Source organism: Protopterus annectens, chromosome 1.part1, assembly GCF_019279795.1.
Source record: "Protopterus annectens isolate FY-2018-M chromosome 1.part1, PAN1.0, whole genome shotgun sequence".
Classification (NCBI taxonomy): Eukaryota; Metazoa; Chordata; order Ceratodontiformes; family Protopteridae; genus Protopterus; species Protopterus annectens.
This window is the reverse complement of record NC_056726.1, coordinates 501,245,636-501,264,199: the sequence shown is the minus strand read 5'-3', so window position 1 is coordinate 501,264,199 and position 18,564 is coordinate 501,245,636.

Sequence of the window (18,564 nt, the reverse complement as noted above, 5' to 3'; positions counted from 1 at the left end):
TTATTCTATCTATGCTGCTCTTCATATACCTCCCCTTTCTGCGTTCTTCCTCCTCCACTTCGTAGATGTAATTCACTCCCCTAAAACTTTCCACACACAAATTTCAACTTCCTCCTGCTCCCACCTTCACCACATTTACACTTTTCCTTCTCATTATTACATCCAGAAATCCTTCTTCTACTACCCTTCTTTTCATCATGTACTTATCTCAATGAAAAATAGTGCACTCTTACTAGTTTTGCTAATTTATGCAGTACAAAAATAATAAACCTTTACTAGAGTGCATAGTGCCGTACAGTATTCATTATGTAATATAAATGCCTTTACTAGTATATGTGCTCCCATTGTAAGAAGTTTAGCATCCTATTGCCAACCTTGCATTGATTAATCCTACAACTAATTTAATATTATTGCCTGCATCACTGATTTCTTATTGCAAATTACTGTGTACCCAACTTCTTATATTACCTTGTTTCTTTTTTTTAATCAGTTTATAATCCTCAGGATGAGTCAGAAAATGGTAAATTTGGATCAATGTTCTACTATGGGCAATAAATGCTTAAAATGGGCAGTGCTAGACCTTCATGGTGTTGGAGACTTTTCTTGTTAGGTCCAAACATTGGTCTCCTTAGTGTATTAAGTCTGACTGGTGATCACTTTTTTTCCTTTTTTTATTTTTCAGTAGACTCCATGATATATATCTATATCTATCTACTCCCCTCTCTCTCTCTCTCTCACTCTATATATATATATATATATATATATATATATATATATATATATATATATATATATATATACGTATTGCAAGATATCCTTTTTGAACAAGATGGATGAGCTACAAAATTTTGGAGACTTGATGGAATAAAATTCTGCAACCTCAGCTCAGCTCCCAGGTACCAATATCAGCACCAAGCTTGACAAACCTACTGAACCTGTACCCCAGGTCCTACCAGATACATTGGCTATCAAAGCAGAGAATCCACAAAAGAAGATGCTGTTGGAAGCCCGTACTGCAGAAGTGGCATTCTTAGAAACTTCAGTAAATATGCAGACCATCCACATACTAGACTGTACACCCACTATTAATCAACGCGACTAGAAGATGCACTTATTGCAGGACAGGCTTATCTCTTTAGAGGATCACTTCTACCACAAAGGAAGCTTTATCACCTTCTTAGAGATGTATTTAATGGAAGCCCTGAACCTCCTCACAAGCTGCTCCCATTATCACTGAGAGAGTGTGTTGCTCTTTACGCACCCCATCCAGGCTTGGATGCCCAGCCAGACAGATAAGATAGTTTTCTGCCTGTCAAATGAATATAATAAGAGGCACATCCTTATAGTAACCAAAGAAGGTAGACCATTCACTGTGTAGTCAAAAGGTATGTTTATTTCAGGACTTTTCTCCTAAAACCCTTCAGGCAAGGTGAGCCTTTTCATCAGGGAGACAACTCTGTTATAATAGGATCCCCACTACCTTGCACTACGTAGCAACTTTATACATTGTGGGACAACCAGAAAAAAACAGACAAGAGCCAAGAAATAGCTCTGTCTCTTCTCCAGTCCCAGTTAGCCCTCAAAGAAGTCATAAATGAAAGATCTACCCAACACACAGCTGCAATTGCTGCTAATAAACCTGTCATACAACCCCAAGAGAGAACAAAGAAAATGACCGGCCATAGCAAAATTGCCACTGTTCTTTCTAATCAAAATAACCCTCACAATAAGAACTCAGTCAAGGGTGATTCTAACCAAATGAGAGCACAGTCCAACTCTGTAGAGAAAACAATCAGTTAAACATTTTTTCCATGAACCACTGTTTTCCCCAACTTCCTTCAAGAACTAAACACTGATGACATTTTACCTGCAGAATCCTCTCCTCACCCAAGCAGTAGCAGTGATCTTTCTCTCTCAAATAACCTTCCCAATCATCTACTTCCACATTGGGATCCAAATCTGAAATGGACAAATTCAGTGGCTGTAAGAAAATATCCCACTGGTTGGGTAAAGCAAATCGTAAAAGTTTTCTTCAGATCACATTTTTGAAGTGTAAGGAGATTTCTTGTCTTGTGCAACTAATTGTACTTAACCTACACATGCTGAGTCTAGCCTTTTATGACCCTGGTATGCTGCAAGATCAAAACTGGACTTAAGCAGTTATTTTTGGTAACTGTTCTAACAGTATCTATCATTTGGCTCCCTCCCCCATTTTAGACACAAGAACTAAAGCGGGGAATAGGAAAGCACAGTTGTGTATGTTGAATTTACAGTAGATGTTCAATTGATCATTGCTGCAGTAGCCTCAGCTATAGGAGTTATTTTCTGACAAGGATAAAACAGCCAAACCAGCTTCTGAAGCTTCAGGGCACTTTCCATATGCTCAAAATATCAGGAAGCTTGAGCTGAGCTGACTAAAAGACAAGTTTGGGTGCAATGTGCTTCACAGCTTTCCTGCCAGCAGAGAGGGGGAGGCTAAGCTCTAAAAGAACAATGCTAGGCACAACAAAAAATAAATGTCCACATCCTGTAAAAAACATACCAAAAAACAAGAGGGATGGAAGAAAGCAGTGGCTACTGTGGCAGTGATCATTCAAACATCAACTGTTATGTAAGTTCAAGTTATACAACTGTACTATGTTCATCATACTGATCACTGCCGCATTAGCCTTAGCTATATGGGAAGATCACCTTAGCTAACTACATTTGAAAAGTGGAAGCATAAGAGTCCAGGAGCCCCTGGAGAATCGTCCTAGCGAAGCTTGATCTGGACCTAGAGAAGGAATTAAGCTTGTAGTGCTTTGTAAATGTACAGAGGATGAAGTATCAGCTTCTAGAACACTTCTGGAATCCAGCCTTTTCCAAAAAGACATACATGAAACCTAGCCCCTGGTAGAGTGGGCCTTGACCCTGCCTGGCATAGTTTTATTATGGTGAGTATAACAAAAGGTAATAGCCATAGACAACCATTTGGAAATGGTCTGTTTTGACACAGGTTGTCCCTTCCTCTTACCTTCACAAACAAATGAACAATTGATCCAAAGATCTGAATTAGTGCTGTCCGATAGTAGCAGAGTTGTCTGTGGACATCTAAAATATGGAGTATCCTTCTTCCCGCATTTTTTAGGTTCAGAAGACAGAGAGATGGATAGTTTGGCTTAAAGTAAACTTGGATTCCATTTAGGCATAAAAGAAAAAAGAAATTATGACTTACCATAACATTCCATCTGCATTGTCGATATTCATCTATTCTTAACTTGTGGGAACGGTTCTGTCCTCAGAACCGATCCGGCAGTTATATAGCTCGCGTCAGCCAAATAAATCTCTCCAGCTACTAGTCTACTCACAGTGCCCCTCTCTACATTACCTCAGATCTAGTTTGCAGGCTTACAGAAGAAAATAACCTAACTCAAGCCGGAAGCCATGTCCAATGTGTATCCTAACAAAGAAACCCAGGACAGCATGTTGCTCCACCAGAACTCTATAGGAGGGGGCAGGTGAGGTGGGACGCAAGAACAGATGAAGATCAACAACATAGACGGAACATTATGGTAAGTCATAACATCTTTATTGGATGTTGTCTATCTTCATCTATTCTTGACTTGTGGGACAGAGTCCCCAGCTACCTTAAATCCTGGGTGGCCCTATGGAAGAACATTCCTGAAAACCACATAACCAAAGGAGGGCCTCCTCCCGGAGACCATATCCAATTTTTAATGAGTAATAAAGGTATATGAAGTAGCCCTTGTTGCAGCTGCGCAAATTTATGACATGGAAGCTTTAGAATGAAAAACAGCTGAAGTTGCCATAGATCTGGTAGAATGTGCCTCTACCGGCATAGGAAGCCTTAGATTCTTTTATGTGTAAATAAAAGAAATGCAATCCCTTAACCATCTTCATAGAGTTACCTTAGAAACAGGTTTGCCCAAGGTTGTGCTTGAAAAAGATACAAATAATTGTTCTGATTGTCTAAATTGCTTAGTTCTGTCCAGATAAAAATGTAACTGTCTGTGCACATCCAGAAAGTGCAAGCAGTATTCACCTTTATTAGAAAAATTTGGGAAGAATACAGGCAAGTCTATAGACTGATTGATATTGGCCTCTGAAATCACTTTGGGAAGAAAGGATGGGTTTGTTCTGAGTGACACTGTGTCTTTATGGAAAACTAGATAAGGGGCTTTACAACGCAGAGCCTGCAATTTGCAGACTCATCTCGCCAAGGAGACAGCTGTAAGAAGCAAATATTTTCCAAGAAAGAAACTTTAAGTCACAGGTAGCTGCAGGTTCAAATGGAGTAAATGTGAGAGACTGCAATATAAAGGTCAAGTCCCATGATAGTAGAGGATCCTTGAATGGGGGCTTTAAATAAATGGTGCTGTTAAGAAAAACCTTACAAAGCCTCTGGGAGACTAAGGGCTGATCACCAAAACAGTTATGGAAATTTCAAATAGCTGCTAAGATAACCTTAATTGTGGAAGCAGAAGCTCCTTTACCAAAGATGGTAAGTAAAACATCTAGAACATTTTCTACTGGTGCTGAAAAAGGATCCAGACCATTATTACAAGCCCAGATAGAAAATCTCTTCTACTTACTACAGTCGAGATTCCTGGTAGATGGTTTATGGGATGCCAACAAAATGTGCCATACAGGAGATGGGATGCCATTATGCCTAGTGACTAACAGAAGTAGAGAAACCAGTCAGCTTGAGGGATTGGGGTGCACTAGTCTCTGAGGATGGGACAGAAGGTCTGGAACTGGGTCCAGAATCCATGGGTGGTGAAGTAGATGAGGAACAGAAGGGAAACCATATTTATTGAGGCCAGTAAGGTTCAATGAGGATTACTTTGCTTCTCAACTGAGCTGCTTTCTTGAGAAAAAGAGGGATCAGAGGGAATGGGGCAAAGGCATAAAGGAGACCCGGGGACCAATTAAGGAAAAGAGCATATCTGGGGGACTGAGGGGGAATTAGGGCAAAGTAGCTTCTGCACTTGTTGTTCAGGGGTGAAGCAAACAGGTCGTGGCAAGGCTGGCCCCATTGAAGAAAGATCTTCCTCACCACTCTGGAGTTTAGAGACCACTCATGAGGCATGAGAATACATCTGCTTAGTTTGTCCGCAATCACATTTGAACTCCTCAGGATGTGCATTGCTATCAGAAAGCAGTTGGTAGTTATGGCCCATTGCCACACTCAAAGGGCTTCTTGACACAGCAGTAAGGACTTGGTTCCCTCCTGTTTGTTGATGTACCAGACTATAAACATGTTGTCTGATTGAATAGCTATCATCTCTTGAGGTAAGCAACACTAAAAGCACTGCCGTGAGCTCCAGAACATTGACATGCAGATTGGCCTAGGAAGAGGACCAAATGCCTCGGACTGTCTTCCCCAGATAATGCCCCCCCCCCATCTGGGAAGCATCCATGGTCACTATGGCTTTGGGCTGAGGGAGGACAAATGAATGGCCTAGAAGAATCTCCTTGGACTGCAGCCACCAGGATAGGTCATTTTTGCATCGGCTGGATATAAAAACTAGATGATTCATGGGGTAGGTTTGAAGAGACCATTGATTCGCAAGCAGCCATTAAAAAAGTCTCATGTGAAACCTTGCCAGTGGGATTAACATGATTGCTGCTGCCATGGAGCCCAATGCTTGCAGAATTTGCTGAGCTGGTATTTTGCTTGATCAAAGAACAGGGTGAACCTGAGATTGTATTTTCTGTAACCTGTGGTGGGAAAGCAATACCGTACAAGACAGAGTGTTGAAACAAACTCCAATGAATTCCATATCCTGAGAAGGGGTTACTTGAGACTTCACAAGATTGCCCATGATGCCCAACTGTTGAGACAGCTCCAGAATGAAATCTGTTGTTCACAGAAGTAGATGTCTGGTAGAAGTGGTAAGAAGCCAGTTGTCTACATAAGGAAACACCCGGAATCCTTGCATACTCAAACGTGCTGTGTCCACTGCCATGCATTTGGTGAACACCCTGGGGGCTGTGGTGAGATCAAAGGGCAAGACTCTGAATTGGTAATGACTGACTACTAGCCAGAAGTGGAGAAACTTTCTTGAGCATTTGTCCATCTTTATGTAGTAATATGCATCTTGAAACTTGACAGAGAACATCCTGTCATTTTCCTCTAAGAAGGGAAGTATTGACTGAACCGTGACCATCCAAAATTTTGACTGTTGGACAAATCTGTTTAGAATGCTGAGATCCAAAACTGGTCTCCAGTCCCCCGTTTTCTTTGGCACAAAAAATCTTGAGTAAAATCCGGATCTTAATTGGTCTGGTGGGACTTCTTGGATGACTCCTTTTTTCTAGTAACTTTTGTATTTCTAATGCTGCTTGATCCCTCTGACTGGGTGGAATGTTGGGGAGTCTTGCTCGGGTTCTCAGGTAAAGGGTGAAGTTGATTAAATAAACTCTGGGAATAATCCTTAGCACCTAGGCATCGGTAGTTATGCATTCCCAGGAGGTTAGGTGCAAGCAGACTCTTCCCCTGACTGCCTCCAGAGGGCAAGCAATCAGGCCACTTTCAGGATTGCTGGTAGGGTTGACCAGAGAAGGACACCCTGGAACCCTGATTCTGTAGACCACCACTGTCTCTAGGATAGCATCTTCCACTGTAACTCCCCCCCCTGCCCTGAGGGGAGTCCATACACGTGTGCCCTGGAAAGGCTTCTCGGATTTCTTGAACCACATTTTGCCACTCCTTTGATTCCTGGAGTAGGATAGTTGAGGAGTGGAAAAACATATGCCCACAGCAGACAGAGCTTTTCTGTCCTTTTCACATGTGGACAAAGTTTCCTTAACTTTGGGCCCACACAATGTGGAGCCGTGAAAGGGAGCATTGACAAAGGAAGACTTGAATGGTTCCACAAATTCGCACAGGTGCATCCAAGCATGTCGTTGAATAGCAACACCTGAACCTGCTGACCTGGTTGCCCCTTTGGCTGCTTGCACAATGAGCCTCATGGACAAATTCGAAATAGACTCCATGGTAGCTAACTGGGAGGCCATCTTTTCTTGGATCCCCTCAGCCTCTGCTCCCACCAGGGTATCTTACAGCTCCTTGTTCAGATCCCTCTGAAGTTTAGTAAAGTGTGCCAAAAAGTTCAAGGACCTGATGAAAAAAGTTGATGATGCATAGCCCCGCTTCCAAAATCTGTCCATTTCCCTGGACTCTCGGTTAGGGGATGTACAGTAGAACTTTCCTCGACTAGTTCTTTCTTGGTGGCATCCACTACCATCATGGAATCAACTAAGGCCTTTGCCCAATGTGGATGGCCCTCAGGAGCAGAAAGTATTTTTTCAGGTCTCCAGGGGACAGGTTCTACAGATTCAAGAGCCTTCCAAGCCCACTGAGCAATCAATTTAATTAGGTTATCAGTGGGTGGGGTCACCCAGGAGGTAGATGGGGAAGGACCAAAGGCCTGCAAGTAAACGGATTCCTCAGAGAAAGGGTCTTAGGGCTTCCAATCACCCCTCTGTTTTAGGATCTCAAGAATGTCTCTGAAGGAGACATCTTCCAGGGGGTGACCATGGGGAACCCTCCCCATCGAAATCCATGTCTGCCATGACAAATTCTTCAGGAGAATCAAGGTGTTTCCTCTTACACAATCTCTTCCGAGGTGGCTCTTCAGTCTAAAGAGGACTCAGAAGAGGGTACACCTTTACTAGGCAAGTCTTGTGACCTTTGGGTTCGCTGTCCAGGGATAGAGATGGGTGGTAGAACCGATAAATCTGGGGTCAAAGGGAGAGACTCTAGTAACACAGGAGCAACCTGAGACAAGGCAGTAGCCAAGGCTCTTTCCATGGCTTGAAAAGCAGGACCCTCTAAGAAGGGATGGGAGCCTGGAACCGAGATAGACAAACTTGGAATTGGGGTCACACCCCACCCCGAGACCCACCTGACAAACTGGAACTAAGGACGGATCCTCTGTCAGCGCAGCCCGAAGAAGCAGGGCTGGCTCCATAGAAGAAATCCGAGCTGACTCGAACTCTTCAGGCCTAATGGTGAAGAGACAGTCTCGAAGGCATAGAAGGTGTTAGGCGTTAGAGCCATACCTGGCATTGAAGACAAAAGGGTTGTCGGTGCCAAACTGTGGAGTTGAGTGCTCTAAATCCTGTGATGAGGTCAGAGGAGAAGAATAAGAAGGGGTCGTAGGAGAGAAACCCCTTGCATCAGAAGGGAGAGGGGGCTGAGAAGATGAGGGAAGATCCCTGGCTGTCAGGATCTGATGCACCAACCTTAATATATCAACTTCTGACAGACTTCTGGTGGAGCAAATGGGCAATCCAGAAGGAGACTCAGATCTCTCTAGAAGGGGGCTAGAGAGTTGTCAAAGGATAGGTCAATGGAGGCAGAATAAGTGGTCCTGGGCTGAGTAGAAATATCAATCTTTGACACTGTCTGCGGGGCTGTGGGAGAAATCTGCACCGACAAAGAAGCAGTGACAACTGGTGCAGTGTCAGAACCATAGGCAAAGCATAAGTGGTAGGAGTTGTAGTTTGAGTGGATGCCGTGGTTGATGTCAATGGCACTGGTAAGGGTAGCAGTACAGAAGATTCAGTCCATTCCGAAATCTTCGCAATCTTAGATTTTGGTTCTGAGGAGGAACCTGCGGATGCATGCTTATGCTTTTTAACAGACAATGCTGTGGGAGATGTTGGTACTGAATGAGAAGTTTTGGAACCAGAGGCTGGAGAAAACTGGTCAGCCTTGGACAAGGCTTCTTCAAAAGTGGCTTTAAGAAGCCCTTTGAAAATAAGCTTATTCCTATGTTCTACCAGGGCTCTATGACTGAAACCCTAGCAGATTGCACAGTCTGTACTTAAGTGGGGCACACCCAAACAATAAACACAAAGGGGTAGACCAGAAAATTAAAGATTCTTAAGATTAATACCAGTAACCAAGGTAGAGAAAAAAAAGACAAAAATATAAAGTTTTACTTAGCTATGAGAGAAGAGTCGGCTGATGTGTCTTGCTGTAATAGCAGCAAACAAGATCTGCGGTAATGTAGAGAGGGGCATTGTGGGTAGACTAGTAGCTCGAGAAATTTTTTTTTTTGACTGGCACAAGCTATATAACAGCCGGATCTGTTCGGAGGATGGGAACTATTCCCATAAGTCAAGAATAGATGAAGATTAACGACATCAGATGATTAGTTCTCAAAGAAACACTGTCCCTATGGAGAATGAGATAGGATTGCCACATCATAAGAGTTTGTAACTCAAGTTTTCTTTTTGCAGAGGTCAGAGCAATCAGTAAAATTGTTTTTCATGTTAAGAATCTCAAGTCGGCCAGATTAGCTGGTTCAAATGGATTAAGTGTTAGCTTCTCTAACACAAAATTAAAAACCCAAGGAGGAGCAACTGGTTTTCTTGGAAACCTCTTATGCAAAGTCCCTTTCATGAACATTTTGACATGAGCCTGCATTGAAAGAGGAAGACCCATGGGCAGACATGCTGAAATGGCTGATAAACAAACCTTGATACAGGAATAAGTAAGGCCATAGGACTGTAACTCACATACATTTTGCACTTTGTATTTACTGGTTTATGTAACATTTGTTTACCAGGAAAGTCTGACTGGGACAGAGTCCCTTTTCAGTGGAAGCCCGGGGAGAACTCTCCAGATGCATGTCTTTGGAATTGTAGAACCAGAGAACAACTAGCCCTGAATGGGTGCTAGTTATGTTGTTGGCACCAACTAGAAACCCTTTTCCATTTGCTAATATACGAGTCTGCATGTCCTCCCCGTGGTCGTGACGTTAAAGACATGCAGGTAGGTGCATGCGTGAATGGGCGTGCCTTCTTTGAAGGTTGGTTATCGGGCTGGCAACTTGGCACCGTAAAAATCCACTGCCAATCATTAGCGGATGGGAGTTCCGCTGTGGCGACCCCTAACCGCGAAAAGCCGAAAGAGAAGTTACCATTCCAACTTATAATGGTGTGCCACAAGGCTCTGTTTTGGGTCCATATTTATTTAACCTTGTTGTATCCACTAGTCCAAATAGTAAATTCTGGCACAATATGTGGATTACTATAAATATGGATTTATTCTGGGCTGTGATAGATACCATATGACCTAACCAAATTTTTGACCTCATTTAGTTCTTGGGCTAATGAAGTAAATCTTAATTTTAGTACTAATACATGTGAAGTTATGTATTTTGGTAAGACCTAGACCCTTCCCAACAATAGCATTAAAATGGGGTAACCCTCATGAAAGTTAGTGTAGAAAGATTTGACTACCTAAATGTCATCTGATTTTTCTTCAGTCTTCATGTATCTAGTATAAGGAAGCAAGCTCTCGCTATTGGATTGTATCTTTAGATGGATATCCCTCAGAGATGAAGCCAGTCTAGTTAATCTATATAATGTGTATTTGATCCAGACTGGAATATAATACCTTATATATATATATATATATATATATATATATATATATATATAAACGCATCAACTTAATCTGACTGAATCTATTCAAAGGAAATTCACTACAAGAATCGTCTCTCTTAAGGAACATTCCTAAAATGAAAGAAGTTGATTATTATATTTATACTCTTTACATTTTAGACATACTAGAGAAAAAGTTATTGTTGCATGTAGAATTTTTTGTGATGAGATGTTACAGTTTATTAATCTTTCTGATAACACCCAAAATTATTGGTATAATCTCTTAAATTTTAGTATAAGTAAATGCAGGAATTCTCTCGGATATAATTATATTACTCAAGTAATACATAGACTGTGGAACTATAGTCCTCTTAATATCAAGTTAGCTAATGATTTAAAAAGTAAATTAAATCTAAGTTTGGCAAATGGTTTGTAAATGATGTTTGCATCCTAATATTAATGAAGCAGTGTTCCTAAGTTGGCCACATGGCCCAAACACTGATGAAACCTATGAGAATAGGGATGTGACGATAACCATATTTTATGTCTAGTGTTACCAGGAAACTTGAAAGAGGAAGAAAAGTTAACAGGTTTTGAAGTGACATTATTTTGAATTGGGGCACTATCACAAACAAGTTTGGGAAAGAAAGATCTAGAACTTATCTCCAAGCATTTTCTTTCTTTGGCACTGGGAACATCATTGAATAGAAATCCTTCCCCACCTGAGAATAAGGAACTAGTTCTATTACTCCTTGGGAGAGCATGTAATGAAGAACAGGTGGAAAAAAAACAGTCTGATCTGCAGGATGAGGAATTGTCCCCTGGAAAGGATGAATTTCTTCCTACTGCCATCTGTAACTTTGATGAATGATTTTTTTTCAGAACCTATTTGTCGAATAACCCATTGCCAAAGGGGGAAAAATAAGATTCAGTCTTTCTGGAAGTAAAAAGGGGCCAGGGTGGAAGGGGTGGTCACAAGGTCCCTTGAATAGTCATTCAGACTTGTTAGACTGTTTTGGGGAGGGAGTTTCAACACTTGTTTTTAGAACTCCTTTGTTATCTTCTGAATTGTATTTAGACTGTTTCTTTTTTGCCAAAATTGGTTGTAGATATAAGTAATACATTGGACAATTTGGAAAATGTGGGCTAAACGATCTTAGAGATTCCCAAGATCAGTTTGCCCCTTTCATCACACTTTCTGATCATCTCTGCAACAGTGGGGACAAACAGTAAAATCTTTATCCAAGGAAGAATTTAAAATTTCATATTTAACATCATCTGGAAGGTTCTGAGAATACAGCTATGCAAACTTCTTAAAAACAGTACCAGTGGCCACTGCCCATGATGAAGTATCAGAGTCATGCACGCAGCAAGCAATGAGTAGTGACCTGTGCAAAACTAAAAACTAAGTTATTTAAAGCAGATTTTTTTCACACAAAACGAAATTGCACATAAAACATTTCTCATACTTTTACAATTTGTCAGAATAAACTTTAAAATATAATCCTGACAATTCAAAATTCTGAAAGTCAAAGTTGCTGAACTGTAGACTTTGCCCCATACCTATCACTAACTTTCCCATCCTTATCAAAAAAGTAGGATTGGAATTTACTAAGTACTTAGCAGTAGTGACATCAACTAAAGCTATAGCTGCTGGGTCAGGTTTGGGAATAATGTATAAAAATGTAAGAGAGTGAGGAATGCTACACATCCTATCTGCCTTTTTAGGGGCATATAGCTATCAGGAAAACTGTAGGCAATAACACACATCCTCTAAAGCAGGCAGAACAAGAGGAAGGGGTGTAGGTTTTGGAAATTCCTTCTGTAAAAACCTGTAGTATTTTCTGACTGAAAAATCTCAATGTTTTACCACTGAAACCACTGGCACATTCTAGCAATAGAGTCAGACAAAGAAAATCCCCCACAGGGAGACTCAAAAACTGAGCTCTCCTCTGAGTTTGAATAAGAAATCTGATGAAAAAACTCTAGCCGTTCCCTGCATCTTCCTGTTCAGATTCAGAATCTTAAATCGCTTCAGGAAAATAATAATCCCTCTTTTATTAGAAACTACTTTGCCAGAAGGAAGAATAACTTCAAATAAACCCTATGGCAGACCCTATAAACTACTCCTACCTTAAGGAATCGAGGTGAAGCAGATAAATGGTTGCTTTTCTGTTTCTTTTTGACAGAACAAATCGGGTCAACCATGTTACTAATGGCAGCAGCTGCTTCCCCAGGGATGGGAACTGCATTTGGGCAAAACAGAGAAATCTTCCATGTTCCCTCTCCCAGGACCTACAAGAGTGTCCTTCCTTGCCCATAGAGGGTATCCCAACAGCCATAGACAATGTCATTAACTGAGTCAATAGTGGCTGTAAGTGCCACACTGGAGAGATCTGGGGTAAAAGATGAGAGGCCTGAAGTACAACAAATGGCTACAGCAGAGTCACTCGCCTGCAGCTGAGACAAACTGCTAGCCTGCTGTGGTGGCAAAGGTTGTTTGCTTGACTTTTTCTTGTGGCTGGAATAAGGATTGACTGTGGGAATGGCAATCTGTTCCATGGTAAAGACAAAAACAGTGCCTCTTTCCCTGGAGATACAAGCAGCAAATGACAGTAAACACTATCAGTCCACAAAAGGTATGTTTTTGACAGAAAACCAGTAAAAGCACTTTAAAACTCTATGCCAACACTGCAAAAGAAAAATAAACAATTTATCCACAGAATAAAAATGCTTTTAGTTGCTCTACACTACTTTTAAACTGAGAAAAAAACAAGTGCTATGTTTAAAAGTACTCTACAGTCTCCAGACAGTCCATTAAAACACAGAATTCCTATGTTTAAAATAACTTTCCTGAAGAGGCAAGTAATAAAATATCAACAAAACAAAGAAAATGGACTCTCCCCCCCAAAATGAACTTATTTACCCAGTAAAGGAAAGTACAAGCCAACTGTAGATTTTCAAAAGTCTCAGATGAGCATACTGTTTGGCAGCAGTAAAGGTCTGAGGGGCTTTGTGCCAAAAATAAGTTATGTACTCACCATAACTATGCATGCTTGTTGTCCATTTTTATTCTTCCTCAACGAATGCGTCTCTGATCCAACTCAGTCACTTTTCACTACATTCTAGGATCTGATTCAAATGGGTCTCTGATCCGATCACTTTTCACTACATTCTAGGATCTGACTCTCGAGGTCCTCCATTTACCCATAATGCCTCTGACCACTGTACCACCTCAGATAGAGTTTGCTGCAACTATACAACAAACCAAATATATAGCATAATAATAATAATAATAATAATGATAGTAATACAGAGAAACCGAATAGCAATAGAACAGGGTCTCAAACAGGAATACGGTTCCTAAAAAATTTCAAGTCACTCCCGAACACATGGATAGGGGAAGGACTGGGGGGGGGGGTTGAGTACATAACTTTTGTATCTGATGTTGTCATTTTCATTTGTTTCTCATCAAATGGGACAAAGTCCCCAGCTACGGTAACCTTGGATGGCCCTCATAGAAGAATATTCCAGAGAACCACAGAACTCAAAGCACCCCTGTTTCTGCAGATGATATCCAACTTGTAGTGATCAATAAAAGTATGAGCATTACACTAAGTGGCATCTGCACAAATATCATCAATAGAAGCTTTGCACCAAAAAGCAGCTGATGTAGCCATTGACCTAGTTGAGGGTACTTTCGGCTGTTTTGGTAAGGTTAAACCTCTCAAGGAATAAACATAAGAAATACAATCTGTTATCCATTTGGCTAGAATAATTTAAGTACAGGTTTTCCCAATTTGTTATTGGCAAAGGAAACAAACAATTGGTCAGTCTTTCTAAATTCTTTCATCCTATCAAGATAAAAACAAAGTTGCCTATGTACGTCTAAAAGATGAAGCATGTATTTTCCTTTATAGTCAAATTTAGGAAAGAAAACTGGTAGGTTGATCACTTGGTTGATATTTGCTTCTCAGGCAATTCTGGGTCCGAAGGAAGGATTATTACACAAAGTAACCTGATTTTATGGAAAATTAAATAAGGCAGTTTTGAACAGAGTACTTGGAGTTTGGAGACTCACCTCGCAGAAGATATAGCCACAAGGACTGTTTTTCAAGGAAGAAATTTGAGATTTGCCTTACCTGAGGGTTCAAAAGGGGATTGTATCAAACTCTGTAAAACAACAGTACGATCCATAGGTAGGGTGGGATCTTTTATTGGAGGCCTCAGTAAAAAGGTACTCTTAAGGAATGCATTACATAACTTGGATAAGACTAAAGGGAAAGCATTGTCTCCGATATGACAGCTGGAGATGGCTGCCAGATGAATTTTGATTGTGGAGAAAATAGCACCACTTTAAAACACTGAAGCCAGATGAACTAAAACAGCAGAAATATGAGTGTTAAAAGGATCCAGCTCTCTCTGCTGTACCCAAAAAGAAAATCTGTTTCATTTAGTCCTATAAATAAATCTTTCTTGTAGAGGGTTTCTGAGAAGAAAATCAAACTTGGCAAACAGGAGAGGAAAGCCTGGAATGTATAGCCATCATTGGAATTGAAGAAACCATGCGGTCAGTCTGAGGCCTATAATGTCCAGATGACTCATCCCTGTTGGATGTGAAAGAAGGTCTGGAATGGGGCTCAGTCTCCAAAGTAATCAAGACCAAAAGAAGGGGAACCACACTTGCTGAAGCCTGAAGGGGGCAATGAGGACAATTTTGCTCTTCAACCACAGTGCTTTCTGAAGGAATTTGAGAATTAGAGGTAGGGGATGATAAGCATAAAACATGGACTTGAGTTTCTCTCTGTGGCTGTCCCAGAGGAGGAATTAGAATAAATAATCTGCCGCATTTGTTATTGAGGGGAAAGGTGAATAGATTGCAGCAAGGTTTACCCCATTTATGGAAGATCATATCTGCCACTGATTGACTGAGAGACCACTCATTAGGCATCAGGATAGTCTTGCTCAGTTGGATCTGGTAGAATGCTGGATTTCCCCAGTATGTGTGTTGCTACCAGAAAGCAGTTGGAGGAGATAGCCCATTGCTAGACTCTCATTGTTTTTCATCAAAGGGGGTAAGATCTGGATCCCCCTTGTTTGTTGATATACCAAACTACTGACATGTTGTCCATTTGAATAGCAATTCTCTCTAGAGGAAGAGAGCTCTGACAGGCCACAATGTTAGAAGAACCACTCTCATCTCTAGGACATTTATATGCAAATTGATCTCTTCTGGGGACCACATACCTTGAATAGTCTGTCCCAAGAAATGAACCCTGGCCCCAAATTGAAGGGGTCTATAGTCAACTTGGTGGTGGTTGGGGGAGGAAAGATAAAGGGATGCTCTTGACACATCTCATCAGACTGAGTCCACCACAGTAGGGAGTCCTTGCAAACTCGAGATACTTCTATAGGATGTTGCAAGGACTGTTGAAGAATGGACCATTGCTAGTGTCCACTGGAGAATGCGCATGTGAAGATAAGCAGTAGTAATTGCTGCAGCCATGGATCCTAGGGCTTTCAGAACCATTTCTGCTGGGAGATAGGGGGTACGAAAGAATCTGTCGGAAATGCAATCTCAAGGCAAATCTGTCTTGTGGTCAGAGCGTGAGACAATTGACTGTATCTAGCTGAGCCCCTATAAACTTCAAGACTTGAACTGGTTGGAGGTGGGACTTTGAAAGATTGCTTGTGATTCTCAGGGATTGAGATTACCAAAGTAAGTAATCCCTGGCTTTTACTAGGAGATGCCTGGTTGGAGCAGTGAGGTGCCAGTCATCTAGACATGGAAACACTCTGAATCCATGCAGTCTTACATGAGCAGTTACCGCTGTCATCCATTTTGTGAACACCCTGGGGGCTGTGGTGAGACTGAAGGGCAGGGCTCTGAAATGGTAGTGACTGTCTTCCAGCCGGAAGAGTAGGTATCTTCGAGACTGCCTGTTCATTTTGATGTGACAGTGCGTGTCCTTTAGATCTACAGAGCACATTCAATAATCTTTCTGTAACAGAGGCAGAATGGACTAAAGCATGACCATCTGGAACTTGGAGTTCTTTACACATTGGTTTAGATAACTGAAATCCATGACAGGTTTCAGGCCCCCTGCTTTCTTTTGCATTAAAAAGAACCTTGAGCAAAATCTGGATCCTCTTTGGTCTGGTGGCACCTTTTGGATGACTCTTGTCTAGCAGCTTTTGAATCTCCAGAGCTGCTACCTCCCACTGATTGGGTGGAACATTGTGAAGACATTTTCTTTTCACAGGGGGAATTTGTAAAAAGAGAACAAAATATCTTCTGGATAATATTCTTTGCACCCGCATATCTTTTGTGATGGTTGCCCAGATTTTTGAGTGCAAAGACCAGCACCCCCAACTGTTTCCAGAGAAGAACAGTCAGGCAATCCTTTAGGGGTACTGAAAGGGTTTATCTAAGGAATCTCAGAAGACCTAGTTCTGCAGACCCCCTCTGCCATGTGGGCAGCACCTTCTGTTATTACTTTCCCTTTGTCATTGGGATAAAAATCTCCACAAGTCCTGAAAAGGTTGTTGAGATTTCTGGAACTACATCTTCTTACCACCTTATTGATTCCTAGAAAAAGGTCGCTGCAGGGTATAGAAATGGATTCCCACTGCAGACAAGGTCTTCCCATCCTGCTCACTGCAGGAAAGTGTCTCTAACAGCGGGGCTAAACAGAGAGTATCCATCAAAGGCAACACTGATGAATGATGCTTTGAATGACTCCACAAAATCACACAATCGCATCCAGGAAGGTCTCCCAATGGCTATGCCTGAACCTGTGGCCCGTGAGAAACCCTCAGCAGCATGAAAGATTAGCCTCATGGACGCATTCGAGATTGATTGTAGGGTGGCCAATCTAGAGGAAAAAAGTCTTCTCTTCCTCTATCGACATGGACCCAGGGGTATAGTTAGAGTTCCTTGATTAAGTCCCTCTGTAACCTAGTGAAATGTGCTTAGCAACCGTAAGGCAAAGGTTGCTGAGGCATTACTCACTTTCCATACCAGTCCAATGCCCTAGACTCTCTATTAGGAGGATGGACAGAGGAGCTCTGTTCAGTCAGCTCCTTTTTGGTGGCTGCTGCAACAAACATGGTATCCACAGGGATTCCCTTACTTCAGAATTGCCTGCCTTTAGGTGCTCAAAAAATCTTATCTGGACAGTGTAGGATTAGTTCTACAGTATCTAGCTCTTTCCATGCCCAGCAGCAGACACAATGTATAAGCTCATCTGCTGGGGGGGGGGGGGTAACCCATCATGTAAACAGGCCATACAAAAAGGCTTCTAGGAATACTGATTCCTCCTGGGAAGGGGGTTTGGAAGACGAACCATCTTATTTTCACAGGATCTCTAGGATGACTGCAAAGGAAATGTTTTCTGGTGGAGATCTTGGGGACCCTTCCCCTTCATTAAAATCATTGCCTTCAGTCAAAGATTCCTGACGGGAATCAAGGTGCCTTCTTTGCACAACCACTTCCGAGGGGACCTCTTCAGTGGGTTGTTCTGGAGAGGTATCAGAAAAAGCAGGAAGTTCCCTAACTGGAACTGTCTGGAAGCTCTTTGGAGAAGGATGAAGAGACTCAGAAGCAGGATGCAAAGGGGGAACAGGGATCAAATTCAAAGAGTTCTTGGACAGGAGAAAACCCTCTCCACCACCTCGAAGGCTAAGGGACCAGGAGAAACTGAAATCAATCTAACTGGAGCTGAAGTTCTTTAATCCGACAAACCTCTGAGGGAGGGATCAGAGTGGAGTTGTCCAGTGCTGAGGCTCCAAGGGGAAGTTCTAAAAGTTTAGGAGTCAAAGTTATTCCCTCAGATCTGGTGCCGACACTTTGGTTCTGAGACAAATCTTGCTCAAGGGAGGCTGGAGCTGAATGGATCAGGGAAGTAGTCGGAGTCGACGATAAAGGTATCTTCAGATCCAATGGTTCGATTCTTGGAGCTCTTGGATTCGAGGGCTCTGAAACTGAAGGCTGGATTTGAGAAGCAGAAATGTTAGTATGTGGGGGAGGTTTAATGTTCAGGGATCTGATGGGAGACAGAGACAATAAAACCCCCATCTGGATCTGTGTTCTGAGAAATCTTCCATCATCCTATCCACCTCTGCCTCAGAAAGACTTTGGAAGGACCTGATTGAAGAGGAAAT